Source organism: Falco peregrinus, chromosome 5 (assembly GCF_023634155.1).
Source record: "Falco peregrinus isolate bFalPer1 chromosome 5, bFalPer1.pri, whole genome shotgun sequence".
In the NCBI taxonomy this organism is placed as follows: Eukaryota; Metazoa; Chordata; class Aves; order Falconiformes; family Falconidae; genus Falco; species Falco peregrinus.
Window position 1 is genome coordinate 105,813,277 of NC_073725.1, and position 15,704 is coordinate 105,828,980.

Below are 15,704 nucleotides of genomic sequence, written 5' to 3' on the forward strand. Positions count from 1 at the left end.
ACAGGCTAGGGCAAACAGGGCATCACAACTTCCTAATAAGATGACTTATTAGATTGGGGGCTTGACACAGCTTTTATTTAACCACTTCTTTCCCCAGCCACCAGAAACACGAACTGTCTGTCTGCTTGGAGCACAGCAAGCGGTATGTGGATTTGCAGCAAGCCGTGCCACATGCATTCACCCAGTCTACGCGCGGGGCATGGTTTGCAATGACATCTTTAGCAATGCACCAGTAAAACGATTTTGCCCTTCATGTCAGGTTTCCAGCCAACATGATTTTTTTATTATATTAAAGGAACGCCTTCCCACTGGGTCTGTCACTGCCTGTTCAGGACTGGGAGTGGGCTTGTGCGGGGCCGGCAGCGAACGGGTTAAAGGACTGAAAAGGCAGGATCAGTTTCCTGCCTGCACTTGCAATGGCCTAAGGCAGTGCCTGCTGTTCGGGAGTTAGAGAGAGTGCCTTGCCTTGTCCCAGGTGGCAGACAGGCAAACCATGTTATTAAGGAGCAGAGATCGCAAAACCTTGATCTTCAAAAAAGGCCCCTAATTAGTCCCTAGCATGAGAATAAATGGCATTCCACATCAGCAAGGATGAAAAAGGCTCCTTCCAATTTCATTAAGTAATCTCTGCTATTGACAGTTTCTAGGATCACATTGGGAACTCTTGTTTGAACCACTTTACCCAAGAACCCTTCTCTGTCACTTCTGTTTGATTTAAAATACGAAACGAAGCCCTAGCGGTCTCACATGCTGCATCTTAAGGAAGTCATAAAATGCCTTGACAAAGAGCTCCATGCCTTGTGCTGCTGAGTCACTGCTGCCTCCCTGAGCGGCTCCTGGTCTGCTGGAGTCCCTGGAAATTCTTCCATCATCTTCCATGCGCTCCAGCTCAGCCTGTGGAAGAGTGTTAGTCTGAAGCCTTAACGTTTCCCATAACCCTCTTTTTAATTGAGTGTGGAAGTGACAGATTGAAGAATATGTGCTGAGTTTTCTCATATTTCTGAAGAGCTTTGATTTGGACTAGACTTGCTTTATGAAAAGAAGAAGTTTATTAAAGAAAAAAAATAGCTGTCTTTCAACTCATATACTGCTTGTCTCATTTTGATTTATAAACTTTCCCAGTAGAGAAGGCATCCTTGTCCAAATAGTCTCAAGGTTCATAAACTTCATCTAATTTTGTCATATAATTGTACAGTAGTTTTCAAGGACTCTTACTCTCTAGAGGGCTTGAATCCATTTGATTTTATTCATCCCAATGGTATCTGCTTTTATCCCTAAGTCAGATTAACAATTCTGGCATTACAGCAATATGGAAAGTTCATCACACTCATGCAGTGATTCCACCACCAGCTGCAGTTCCTTCTGAAGTTTACTGTAGAATGAATTTAAAGCATAAATAGCAACAAATGGGATAAATAATTTCTTTGCCAGAATTGGAACAAAATTAATTTTGTCTTTATAAATAACTTGTTATACTGATGGATTTTTGAGCCTTTCAATATTTAATTAAATCACACAGTTCCTGGATCTTTCTTTTAAAATATATTTTACTCATGTATTTACCATTTTTAAGCTGTATGGTAACTATAAATAATTGAAAAAGTAAAAAGAAAAATGGTGCCACTTTTACAATGTAGCTAAGAAGATATTTTCTAGCCTCTAATATATCTCAGAATTGCTTATTCAAAATCAAGAGTTATCACTATCAGGGAGAGTTCATGGTATTATCAAAGAGAGATTTTGTTATTAGGATTTTATAAACTAGGTTTGAGCTATTTATTTTCTGAAAGGATTAGTGCATTGAGAGTAGAGCAGGACACCTTTGCCTAGGCACACCTGAATGTTGTCAGACAGTTGCAGATCTCCCAGGTAACATTTCCTTAAGTGGAATTTTTAGGAATGACTAAAATTTGTTCTCCTGCAAGCAGGGTGTTTACTTTCTGTGTTCAGTGTTCTCCAGATAATGTGCAGTGCTGCACTTACCCTTCGAACCAAGAAACTTCCTTTAGCATTACTTTAACCTGGGGGCTTTATTGATTTGAGATGTAAGAAATTGTATGCCAAAACTTTGGTTATTTTAACTAGTTCTAAACAAGAAAGACTAACATCAGTTTTGACAACAAACAAAACCAGTTTTTGTTCTATCGGTTATGTTTAAAAGATTCCAATTTCAAACCAAACACAACTTGTGGTTATTCTGTCAGATATTTATATAGCCACTGGGGCGCCATAGTTATGCACCGCATACATCATTGTATTTTTAAAATGTACTTAATGAACATTTTTTCTTTTCTGGTAACTACTTCATTGCCTTAAATGAATGCATTCCAATAGAATTTGTAACAAATGAGCACTTTGTGTTTGCATTAATGCCAAACACGTTTAACAAATTTTTAACAAGGAACACTGGCAAAAAGCCAAACTCCTAGAGGGACACTGAAGGAATGCTATAAATTTAAACTAGATTTTACCTTTTCACTCAGCTGCTCAAGTGTCTTAGGTATCTTTGGCGTCTCGGCATTGAACGTTTTCTACGTAGGTTGGATACAACTTTATGTCTTAATTATTTCTCTTTTTGGCCCTCCTTGCTAGAGATTTTCACATCGATATAACAGGCTTTAACAGGTTACTGTATTCTTTTGAAAGCAGAGAGGTGGGTTGTCATTCTTTCCATGAGAGTTAGGCCAGCAGGAAGTAGCAAAAACAGTATTTACTGGTGGGGCTGTAATGACAGAGAAGTCAAAATAGCACATATCGTGCCTTTTTCATACCCTATGTTAAAGGAACTGCATAGCGGCGAGCACTCCAGTAGATCTGCGCTACCTAATATTGTTTCTTGTGCTGAGTTGCAAATATCTGGGCTGTGATCATGTTTGCAACTGTACTTCAGGGGCAGGGGAAAAGCAGCCCACAGTGTTCCCACCGGTCCGAGCTCTGGGCTCACACAGAAGCCACAAACGGATTTTTGGCTGAACCAAACATCTGGGGGGATTCTGCAGTTGTTAGGTTATGCCCACATGGTACATGTCATTACAGACCTTGGGAATCACCTAGTCTGTAATACACGTTCGCATTAAAAGTGTTACAAGTAGCTCCGCAAACCACATGCTTGCTCTTTACTTGTAACTTAATATATTAATTTAATTTTTACTATGTTATTTCAGTTCTAATCAAATGCAGGAACTGCAAAATAATAATACTTAGCACTCACCCAAGACTATTAAGGCACATTACAAACATTAAGCCTTGCAAATTCCTGTGAGGAGCCTGATGTTATCCCTGCTATAGCAAAGAGCATGTTAGGCACAGAAAAATGATACCTTTTTCCTCAAGCACACAATAAGCTAGTGGCAGGGACAGAATTCAGAACAGTACTGTGCCAGGGCTTTCCTTAGTTAATTGTGTCATTCTTTTCATGGTTCTGCACAGACAGAAGTAAAATTTGAGAATGCTTTTTTTTTTCTTCTTCTTTTTTTTTTTTTCCTTTTCATTCATGTCATTTAGATTCCGTTGTTGCAAGAGGCACAGGTGAGTTCCAGGAGGTCACTTGAGAAAGACTTCGTGAGTTATAGCATTTTTTAAATACAGTTTTTCAGTTTAGTTACTTGTTTCCAGGAAATGAAATAATTTCCCATCGTTTGTTGGTACTCTGATCCCAGTAATGATGAATGACTCTAGAGAAGGAAACAAGAATTCATCCTGACAGCTTTTTAAAAGATGTCGCATTATAATGCAGATGCCTTGTTGTAGATTAAGGAGCAGAAATAGCCCTAACAGGTTTTCATTAATGATATCCTTCTCTGCTAACGTTCGGTCAGATACTAATTCCCTGCAATAAAGTGGCTATTCCCTCTCTTTCTGACTCCCTAATTACCATATCAGTTGTTGGCCTTTTATGTAGGTACCATGTGTAACAGGTTAGGAGAGGGCAATTTAAGCCTATGTGAATGGGTATCTGTTTTTGTATCTGGGTGCTTGCTGCAAACATTTGGAAAGCATATGGAGCATAATGGACATTAACCCAGATGTCAAAAATAGCCTGCATTTTACTACTGTTATTAAACAGTTTCCCCTTTAACCCCTTTGTGTTTACCCACTCTCTCCAGCTTGTTTCTGCAAATCACTGCCAAGAGGAAAGGATTGGAGGTAAAAAGTAGTAATCAGGCAGGTGTCTTTATCCAAAGGAAAAACAATCTGAACAAATATTTGTGGGCTACTACACTTTTATATCTTCACATCCTTCTGCTGTTTTCATTGACTGGTATCTAATGGACTGTCAGAGGTGCCAAACTCATAAGACATTAATTTCAGCCGGAGCACTGCTGAATCTCAGGCCCGATGCATGTTACCGAATTTTATTTCTGTTTTAGAGGTTCAGTGACCTGTACCAAGTACAGCATTGAAGAAACAAATATAAATTTAATTTACTCAGCCTTAGTTGGTATTTGACAGCAATATCCTTTTATATATTTATTTGACTGACTTGAGAAATACTTTGCATTTCCTACCTGTGGTGAACAAGTTTTTGTTACACTTCCAATACATATATGGTTTCCTGATGAATGGGTGGGTTGATTAAGCGGGTGGGGTTTACTCGGGGCTTTCATTCTATAGTAAAACCTCTATGAAAATTTGGGGAGCAAGCCGGAGAGGGATTGTATTTTGTGATTTGTTGCTGTTCCTCAAATTGGACACTTTAGTCCGGGTTCTTAATTGTAAGAGCATAAATGAGTGTTAATTGCAAAGGAGCTTCAGCTTGTAAAATATCAAGTGTATTGAAGATTTGCTATGATTATGTTTTAGAGAACCTGTTAAAAAAAATACAGACATTTTTGTGCTATGGTTTCTGGAATGTACTCTCCTTTTAAATGCATACGGTGCTTCCTGTGCCTATGTATCTCTTTGAATAATGATTAAGAAATCCTCAGCACACAAAAAGAATGGGAGCTATGCACAGTTCACGAAACGTAATGCATGCTCTGACTTACAGTTTTCATAAAAAGTTTGCAAAGATTTTATGTGCCAGAACTAGTAACATGATCTACTTTAGGAACTCCTTGGCTTTCCAGCTCTGCAGAAGTCATTTTTCCTCCATTCAAGGGCCAGATCCAAAACCTGTTAAAATCAGTGGGAACCTTTCCACATTTCAGTGGGCTTGGATTAGTCCCGAAGTGTTTTAACCAGTAGAATTGTACCAACCTCCCGTTGGAAAAGTAGAACTATTCACCTAAGTTTGTGTTATATAAACAGTTACATCTACTTGCCACAAAGACGTGAACTTGAAAATAGGGACTTAAAATAATTTGTGAGCTTATTCTGTAAACAGCATTTCACTTTTCTCACAGAGTAATTACTCTAATAAATATTAGATTCTAGAATTTGAAGGGGCATTTTAATCGCTAGTTCTATTTACAAAACCTAACAAATTTTCAGCTGTATACAAAACTGTAAGCAGTCTATGGCAATTTCTTTCTCATAAAATTGGATGTGTTGGAAACTTATGTGGTTACATAAATCCAAGGTCAATAACAGAGAATCCCATACATAATGTATTTCCACATTTCTAGAAACAAAGTCAGCGGATAAATGAGCAACTGCCATGTCAAGGAATCATTTAATTCCTCCCACTCCTCTGATATACAGATAACGTGAATAAGACTAATTCACTGGTCTCTGTTTCAAGACTACTGTGCCATTTGCTTGCAGCAGAACTAGTGTAACAATGAAAATCATTCAGGCCTCACTCTGTAGCTGCTCACAATCAGACACAGAGCCTCATCCAGAGCCTGTGGGAAGCAGGAAGACTCTTTTCCACTGAATGACTTGGGCTTGCATCAGTTACCTGTTGCAGTCCCCTAGATTTCAGCCATGCCAGCCACCCCAGGAAAAAACACCATTAACAGCATCACAAGCACCATAGAATTTCACATCTTTGGAATATAAAATCTTTCCCATTTAGGGGGAATCTTGTCATATAAATCAGCTGTAAAACTAATTACCACCCTATGAACATAATAAGTGGGTTCAAATTGAATTTAAATCCTTAATTCTGAGTCCCTGGAAAACCAACATATCCACTGATGTGTATGAGAACTGGGCTGTTTTGTATGCTTCAATCCTGTTACTAATTGTAATATTTTTTTCCCTTGTTACAGTTTTCAGAGGAACTAGCGAAAGAGGAAGAAAAAGATGTAGCACTGGAAGGTAATGATGATAATCTATTGCATTGGATCTCCAAACATGACCGTGATATCCTGGAGAAGATCACAGATGCAGAAAATGAACGCTAAGGTTGATATCTAGTGAAATGCTGCATTAATTGGCATTTTCTCCATTATTTCTTGTAGTCTATTATAAAATCAGATACTTTGGAAAATAGCAAAGGAGACTCAAGCAGAAATTATAAGAGCTTAATTTATGTCTTTAAAGGGTCTTGCAAGTTATTCTCTTTTCACAAAGAAACATCTGTTCAGAATATTATTATTTAATGAAGTTTAGTTAAATGGGTTATTTAACTAATTTTGGGTAACTTGATTTTATGAAGTAATTCAGATTCTTTTAGGTGTGGTATCTGCATTTGCTGATTTTACCTAGTCTGTTCTAAAGTATCACTTCTATTGCACTAGATTATCAAAGAGGTATTAGTAAAAAGCTAGGTAAGGGTGTCTGCATTAATCTTACCCCCAGTTAGATGTGGGCTTTTCCAAAAAATAAAACCTAAGCCTTTACCCTCCTCTGTTTTCTTACATCTACTGATAAAATAGTAATAATTCAAAAAATAAAACCAAACCAACCCCAAAACCCCAATTGATAGTATAACCGGTATTAAGCTCTGGGCCAGGTTGGAAATGAAATCAATTTTTGGTACTAATAATTGATGACAAAGATTAGCTTTATGAAAATATGGTGTGTGTCTCTGACAATGCATAGGACATCTAATTTGAGCATAAATATAAGATTATATACAAGGTTTATCTATTCCTGGATGGTAAAAGCTTGAGGCATATATAAATGCATATGTATGTATATATATGGACATATACACAAGGACGTATCAACCTTTTACCATCCAAAATGCATACAGGTTTTCAACAATAAAAGCTGGGACTCTCTCTAAAAAAAAAGAAAAAAAAAAAAAAAGAAAAAAAAAGAAAAATAAAGATAAGATTGCTGTGAATACAGTGTATGCACTAGGTCTCCTGTAAATGAGGAACTGTTTGTTATTGTTTTCTACATTGAAAAACAGTCTCCAACATGGATCCCAACGAATCTTAGATGTTAAAGAAAACACCAATGCACAAATAGCACTTAAAGGCTGTTTGTATCAATGAAATCTATCTAGTAAAATAAATCTAAAGCACATGCAAGGAAAAATAAAAATGTGAAGTCATTACATTCAGTGAGAGAATATAACTGATAGTCCGATCTCTACCACTTCTCAAGGAGAGGGTCCTTATGACTCCATTAATATTTTCAGTCGGTCTGGCAAACATGTGCAAATGTTTGGCTGTTTTATTGAGGCGTCTTTTTGTCCATGGAAGAAATGCTTCCATGCTGATGGGAGTCGGGATAGAATATCTGCATTTTTAAAGGACAAACAATAAATTTAAGCATGGGTGGCCTTAATCCTTAGTAGTTTATGTTTGCTGCTGTAAAAAAAAAAAAAGAAAAAAAGAAAAAAAGAAAAAAAAAAGAAATCTAAATGGATACTCCTAAAGTCTTGCACTGAATTTAGAAAAAAATATTTTTTGAACCTGTGGTGCAATTAACCCTAAACATCCTACATGAGCCATACATAGCAACCCCTTTAAAATTATTGTCTAGAGATTATATTTTATTCATTTGTACCCTAATTCTTGGTGCAATCAAAGAGCAATTTATTCAAGCAGGAGTCCTGCTGGATGCTACTGTCTTCAGTAAATAGAGTAAAATGTGTAGAATTAGCATAGCATAGGGAATTCCAATTTCATTCATGTTTAAAAAGTTTGTCCTTTAACTATCAATGGCATTTTAGATCTTTGTTTTTGAAACAGCAAAGCTTTTGGGAGTATATTTAGCACATATGACAAATGTTGCACTTGGAAACTCAGACAACAAAACTAGTTTCTCATGACAAATTTGTTGTCACAGTAGGGGACAATCGTCTGTGTCTCTTACAATCAGGTCTTTACCTTAACTCTGCAACTGAATACTTGAAGTAGGAAATAAACTAGGGGGAAAATAGGGTCACAGATACAAAGCTGTATAGTTAGATATTTATATGTATGTGCCAATTTTGTCACAGATATTATTTTAGGGGCATTTTTGCCTCACTCATGTTGGTAAGAGTATTGATCTAAACTTTTATCAGGGCCTACAAGTTAGCCCCTAAAGATGAAAATTTTGTCTAACATTGCTTTTTCATTTCTTTCGGGTTTTTTTTCTTTTTTTCATTTCATGTGATACTCTATGATGTTTGGAGAAAATCTTTTCATATACTAAAATAGAATCTCGGGGTTTACAATAAACACTGTGATGTTGGGAAATATTTTATTTGAGCAATGTTTGGTAGGCTTTTTTCCCCCTCTATGTGTAAAGAAGCAAACCAACTTTTGGTTGACATTTAAGATAATGATTATTATTTTCATGTGAGATCAGTCTTGTACTGCACATTCTTTCTTTCATTTAAATGTACAGTATGAATTTTGTATTTAATGAATTTTGTGTATCCAGTATGCACGTACCTGCACATTGACTTTCATTTGAAAGTGGGTTTCAATTTACTTTTTAAACAGTGTTTATGAAAAGACCTCAGATGTGTTGACATAAACTATATCTGCAATGTTTTTTTTTGTGTGTGTAGAGTGATGTTTGAATGTGATGTTCTGCAGCAATGGGTCAGTATTCCCTATTTACCTTAGATCCTCATTTGATAGTGCTTCTTGTAATAATTTTTTCAAGTGAGTGGCATGTTCTGGATTGTGATATTGATATATGGTTAAGGACATTGATATGAAACTAAGGAATTCCTAGAAATAACCAGTGGGCATGTATTAGACAGTCATTGTAATTTAATGTCTAGTAGAAGTATAAAGTACCAAGGTATTTAGAGTTCATAACATTGTTATCATGTGTATGGGAAGTATTTAGTGTTGATCAGCTTGTTTATATTCATCAAATAAACTTTGTTTCTTTCTGAAATCAGTGTTTTGTCATTAAAAGTAGGTTTAATGACTGTAAGAAAATGTGAGAGATGTTTTCCACATGGTAAATCTATCACACTCCCTATTTCTCTAATTGCTACCATTCAAAGTAATTTATCTTCCTGTTGTTACTATCACATAAACTGTTTAAGAAAGCATAAAAAGCAAAATGTCTCCTAGGCCCCACTCCCAGAAATGCTTATGAGCAACTTTAGTAAAGTGAGGAACCATTTTCTGGATTGGGCTCTTAGAGAGCAATATGCTTTTGAGTGGGTTTCTAAAACATAATATTCTTGTGTGACCCTGTGTAATTGCATAGAAAATTACATTTTGTTTATGTACTTTACTGACCAAAAGCCATAAGGTGTGAAATTCTCTGCACAGTCAGCTCCTTTTTCAGCTGCCTGGTAAGTGGTTCCCCGTTTCCATTATGTTCACTTTTTTTAGAAAAGGAACTTTTGTTGAACAGGAATTTCTTACCTCATAGAACTCCCTGGACCAGCTCAGGGCACACACAGCAGGAGAATAAAAGGTAAGTAAGTATGCATTTTACTTAGGTTATTTAAAAACACACAGTCTCTTAGTTTAAAGTGCTGTTTCTTTACCTATAAATTAGTTTTTTGGTAAGAGAGTACTGTGTACTAACATAGGATATTACGTTTCACTTTACAGCTAAATGTACATTTATTGTGTATTCTACTTACGCTTACTTAGCTTTGAATTGCAATGCTACAAATTGAGGAGCAGTTGCTTCTATCTTCTTTCTAGACCTGCACAATTTTTCAGAATGCTCTTGTTCTGTATTCAGGCAGTGCCCCTATTAGGGGACTCTCCATCCCCCTCCATTGGAAACACACCTTTTTTATTCTAGTCTCAGCTTTAATAGCTTCCTGCTTTAAAGGCAGCTCCTGCCGCCCTGTGTGGGGAGGGGGCAGCAGGTGCCAACGCGTCGTACCAAGCACGCAGAGGAGGACAGTGGTGGATTTGAGGAAACAGTAAAAGGCTCGTTTTCTGTTAGATGGTTTTCAGCAAGAAGTCCCCTCTTTTTTCAGTAAAAAGGGGCTGGGAGGGCCCCAGAGGAAGGGGCAGGACCAGTGTGCTCGTGTCAGCTTGGTGCCTTAGGGGTGGGGAGCTCCAACTGCAGGAACATCCCACCTCAGGTTGAAGTTTGAGTTGGTACGATCAAGAGCTTCTCCAGCTTTATAGGAGACAGTCTGAGTAAGGGTCAGCCTCCTCTGAGCTTGAGGTTTCTTGTTAAGAGAGCCTGTTTGTTCACTCCAGACTTAAGCCAAAGTAGCTCAAGGTTTAAGCAAGGAAAAGTATAAGCAGTGGGGGGCATGCAGGGGACCAAGCCACGTGTCCGCTTCCATTTCAAGCCAGCGTTGTCAGTTCAGACATACTCTGAGAGCCCCAAAGAACTCCACGCCAGCACGAGTTGGACCAAGCCAACTGCAGAACACCTACTGCACCTCCCAGTTGTTCACACTGTGCTCCAGGACCAGGATTTGATCCTGGAAGAGCTGCACCGCTGCGTCCTGCCCTGTGCAGGAGCCTGTCAGAAAGTACAAAACAGAAGGTCAAGAACTGCGTGGCTGTATTTCACCTGTTGATATTGCTTCTCCAAAACACAAAACTTTTAATAGCTAATATACTAAACCATTCTAAATAAAGCCAAGTCAGCTCTAAATAAGTAATACATTTCCCATTATGAAGTCAGTGGGAGACCTGCACGTTGCCAGGGCATGATTTGACCCATACATGAAAAGGACAGTTGATGTGGGGCTGCTGTACAGTTTTTCCTTCTGTGAGATTCCAGTGACGTTATTTCATGCTCCTAACTTTTCAGACAAGACACCTTTTTTTTTTCAAACGCCCCTTTTTATACAAGAGGCAACCTGCCTTCACCAGGAGTAGCCTGCAACACATCCCTGTGGATTTTGTATGGCACTGATGCAGCAGTAGCCCTGTTGAGAAGCTCACCCTTGATGGATGCAATTGCAGAATTAAGGACTGATTTTTGTTTGGCTTTACATTCCTTCCACTGCTTGCTCATCAAAATTACTTTCTTCAAAATGAGACTGTTCTAAAACCAGATCACTACGGATGCAGGGGAAAAGCAGGCAAAATGCCAGCGCATCCTATAGACAATGTATGTATCCCTTCGAAACGCGTGCTTTAATTTGCGTTACAGATAGTTATACCATATATTCCCACGTAGCTACAAGTCTCAGGACAAATCCAAGAACTTTGAACTCCTCTGATTTCTAATGGAGGCGACTGTCCAACTTTAAAAAGGCCATGCTTTTGGTACTCACCCCAGTGAGGCCAGGAGACAGCAGATGTTCTGGCAGCTGCAGGCTGCCTTGCGCTCGGGGAGCCGGGGCTGGAGGAGAGCAGCCAGCTCCCTCCAGATGGAGCAGACAGCGGAGAGGCGAGTGGGAGGCTGCACAAGGAAGTTAGATAGCTCCAGATAGCGAAGGACTGATGATGTGCAGCTCCACATCACCTAACCAGCTTTCAAGAGGCTGCACAACAGTAATAAGCATCCATCCACAGTTAACCTGAGTTCATTAAGAAGCTTTCTTGCCGTGGGAAAATCGATAGAGAGGAAATATCTGTGCAGAATGCATGGTAATGTAGCCTGGTAACTATTTCTTATTTGAATGTAATTTGGACAAATGCATTACTCATAAGTGAGTTAGCCAGGGCTTGCCAAATATGTGGCTAAACAGTTATTATAGCAAATTACACCATCATCTAAACACCTCTGTTTTGGCTCTTAGTTGTCTTCTTTTGCAATATTTTTTTTTCTTGATTATTGTTGTCTAATATTGCTGTATTTACTGCTTTGGTTACCATAGAAATAAATAATACGAGCAACAACATGTGTACAAGTGAGTAAGAGCATTTTCTGAATTTCACAGGGAAAACACACTTGTTAATGAAGACCTATACGGTTGGGTAGTTTTTAAAATAGTTCTCAAGTCGATTGATTTGTGTCCTCATATGCATTTTATTATGGGCTTTATATTTCATTTTAAACTACCAAAAATAAAGAAAAACAGCTGAAGTACATTTTTTTTTAAATGGCCAGATTTTGGTTAGAGGTTAACACAGGCCAAAAGAGAACGCAGATCTGCCCTGGAGCTCTTACAGTTTTATTTTGTTTTGTTTTGTTTTAATAAAAAGATCCTTATTACAATCCACTAAGGGTCACAGAAATGTGGCCATTACGCACCAGCTGTACTCCTCGTGCACAACCCTTCTGCCCTCTGTACCTTCCCCAGCCTTAGATCAATCAAACACGTGAAGGCAGGACTGTTGTCAGTCATGGTAAGGGTGTGCTTTAAGGGACTAATCCAAACTTTACCGAAGTGAAAGACTATTGATTAAAAGTAAGTTTCAGATTGTACCCCACTTACTTCTTTCTGGAGCAGATGTGTACATTTACAGGAGCGTGGGGCCAAACCATTTCCTCTATATATCAGAATTCTAGATAAATGTAATTCAGATGAACAAACGGGCTGCCTTTTTGCATGCTTTGTGATAAGCAAATACTTCAGTATTTAGTATATTAGCATTTATTATATTCAGGTTTTATATCTGTGTTTATATCAGTATTTATTATATTCAGTATTTAGTATATTAGGTTTCATTACTGAAGTTTATTTACAATGTTGGTTTTTTTTATAGTTGTCCTGACTGTATTATTTCTAGGGCAGCACTCCACTCCTACCGACTTAACACACTATAGTATCTCTGCATTACGGTCGCATCTCACAGTATTTGTTATGATTGAGTAAGTATCATTCAGTCCATAAGTTAGTTTGCTATTGCTATAGATAGATTTGCTATTGCCTTGGGGAGTCAAATGCATTATATTGAAGGAGTCTAAGTTTTCTAAAACAAAATAAATTCTGACTAGTCTTTCAGTTGGGATCTACAGGAAAAAAGATGAGGCAAAGCAACCCATAGTAACTAACTGCCAGGGCTGTCCAGGCAGGCAGTTTCTAGAGGATTTGTTCCAGTTCCAATGCCATTCACCATGTCAGAGTTATTCTCACTGGACTTAACCAACCAGTTACCGCATCTGAAAGCTGAAGGTTGTAAATCTCCCTTGTGAATGTTGCCTATGACAGGGAAGGAAAGACTTGCATAATTACCGCTTGTACTTCCTCGGAGAACATGAGCTCAAGTCTAGAGCAAGGAGTTTGGTCAATAAAACATCAGGGTCTGAAAACTCCAGGAAAAGACCTGTCCAGCTGATATGATAAGCATTTTTTTCTTAGTTACAAGAACATGAATATTTTAGTGGAAGCCTCTTCAGACCTGAGTATTGTGCAGGTCTATTTTCTTCAAAAGTACCATCGGTTATTGCAATTCATAGCTAAATTAATTGAAATATCTCACAATCTTCTTTCTATGTGAAGCACAGTGCACTGGATATAGTTATACCGCTAAAATGCAGAGAACTGTTTACTAATCTGACTGTAAATGTTATCATATTAGTTAGTGTCTTTGAAAGCGGTTAACATTTTAAAATCGGAGAGCAGGAGTAGCACCCTGCTCTGTGAGGAATGCTACTGAAGTCAGAAGGAATTAGGCTCAGTCCTTCGCAAGGGAGTAAGGGATATCAGTGCTGGACATTTTTGGCTATAATTGGCCAGATAGCTTATAGAAAAATACTACTCACGTGAGAAAATGTTTACAGGACTTAGATCCTGAAATCAGTTATAATTGCTTTTGGGGTAATGTGAATGCTGCTGGTCATACTGATACCTTTTCATAGCAATCCTCGTCCACATCTGTTCTCTACATACGCCTCAGGGAATGATTTCAGTTAAAATGTTTATGCTTTGCTGCTGTTCTGTTTGCTCTTCTCCATTGCAGCTACACGGGCATACAGGAACGATTTTTCTACTTTCTGCAGTGCTTCGCACATTTTTTAGCTCTAAATTCCCTCACACAGAAGTGCCATATGCAGTCCTTGAAAACTTCTTTTTGAAGGAATCCTGTGATTCTTTGGCCGCTTTGTCATCTTCTCTGGGGATGCACAGAGGACTGCACAAGGCAGGAGGCACTTCTAAGGTAAGACTGTCTGAAAATAAATGCATTTCAGACTTGGATTACCTATGTGTCCTATTCTGTGCAATACGAAAAAGCTCTCCTTCCTTTGCTTGCAATTTGAATGTATCAGCAGCTTGCATGACAGAGTCTGAAATACAAAATACCTTACAAGATTTTCCTAATATACATTAGGTTGCCATCATTAGTGTCCCAAATAATCAGGCAAATAGGGAAATATTAAAATAGATTGTTTGGAAATGCTGTTTTTTCGGAGTTTCCTTGCCTAATCAGTTTGGCTGGACTATTTTCCCCTCTCGCTACAAACTGTGATGCATGCACCCTTGTTAAATCTGAGTGGCAAGTGAGAAACTGCACTTGAGAAAGGGGCATTTTCTGCAACTGATTTGTTGGACCTTGACACCACAGCAGGTTCTGGGAAGATTTTAGATTGCTTAGCAACACAGAGATGAAACTGCAGTCTGAAAATAAAGTGAATGAGGCATTTGAATTAATTCATATGAAAGGAATGGTGCCTTGATGTGTGATAGCCCAGTACTTTCAGGAAAGTCAAACACCAGCGGAATGGGACAAATTTAAAAAATCAGATGGTTTTATTTTGCTAAATTTCTTCATATTTGCATATTCAAAACATTTCAAAGTCACTGCCTTAAACTATGTTACATAAAAAATAGCAATTGAAGAGATAGTTTTGATGTTATACACATCCTACTTGCACCACAGGAATGAAGATGAAAAGGACACGTCTTTCGAGTGCCACATCTTAGTACAGTTTTGTAATTATGCTACACAGACAATATTAACAATTCTTATTAAATACAGGATATCATCTTGCAATGAATACCAGATTTTTAGGAAGGGCTTTTTAACAAATATTTTAAAAAATCTGATTTCACTTTGAATTAGCTTTCAAAATCCGCTCCAGATATATGTAAAGAATATAGAATGTAAATATATTTTCTAAAGTACTACAGTATGTGAAGTTTATAAATTGTTACACGCTTTGCTAATGCAGCTGAGTGAAGCTTAGTCTCAGAAGAGATAGAATCTTTTAGATAAACCATTTATGACTAGATGACTTCTTATCCAAAAGTCAAATATGTGATCATTTACAGAGGTCACTGGTTGTATTCTGCTCTGTGTTCCATAATCAGCTGAAATAAACCCCAGGAGTCCCTCCTGATTGTATACTCACAGGGTCACAGTATAATAAAATACTGTTCAAATTGTGTTTCAGACAAGAAATGCTTTCCCCAGAACTATTCTAGTCTCAGGGACAGGACTGTCAGTATTCATTCCAGTGCAAATGGCAAGTATAAAGTCCAGCATTTTGAAGGGGAGCACCCTTCCTACATGGTGGCAAAAAGCCCTGCTGTGACACACTTTTAACTATTTAAGCGTCTTTTACAATGTATAGTCTATACTCCTTTTTTTTTA

General features: G+C 37.9%; 1 protein-coding gene across 4 annotated transcripts in view; it reads left to right on the top strand.

Annotated features, from left to right (window-relative positions):
• Positions 1 to 9,180, top strand: part of ERC2 (ELKS/RAB6-interacting/CAST family member 2) — a 521,406-nt gene extending 512,226 nt beyond the window's left edge. For all 4 annotated transcript variants that reach the window (XM_027794617.2, XM_027794625.2, XM_055806739.1 and 1 more), the window contains one exon: positions 6,156 to 9,180. The gene's annotated coding sequence lies outside the window, so the exon portion shown is untranslated. The remainder of the gene's footprint in view (positions 1 to 6,155) is intronic.
• Positions 9,181 to 15,704: the final 6,524 nt, after the last annotated feature.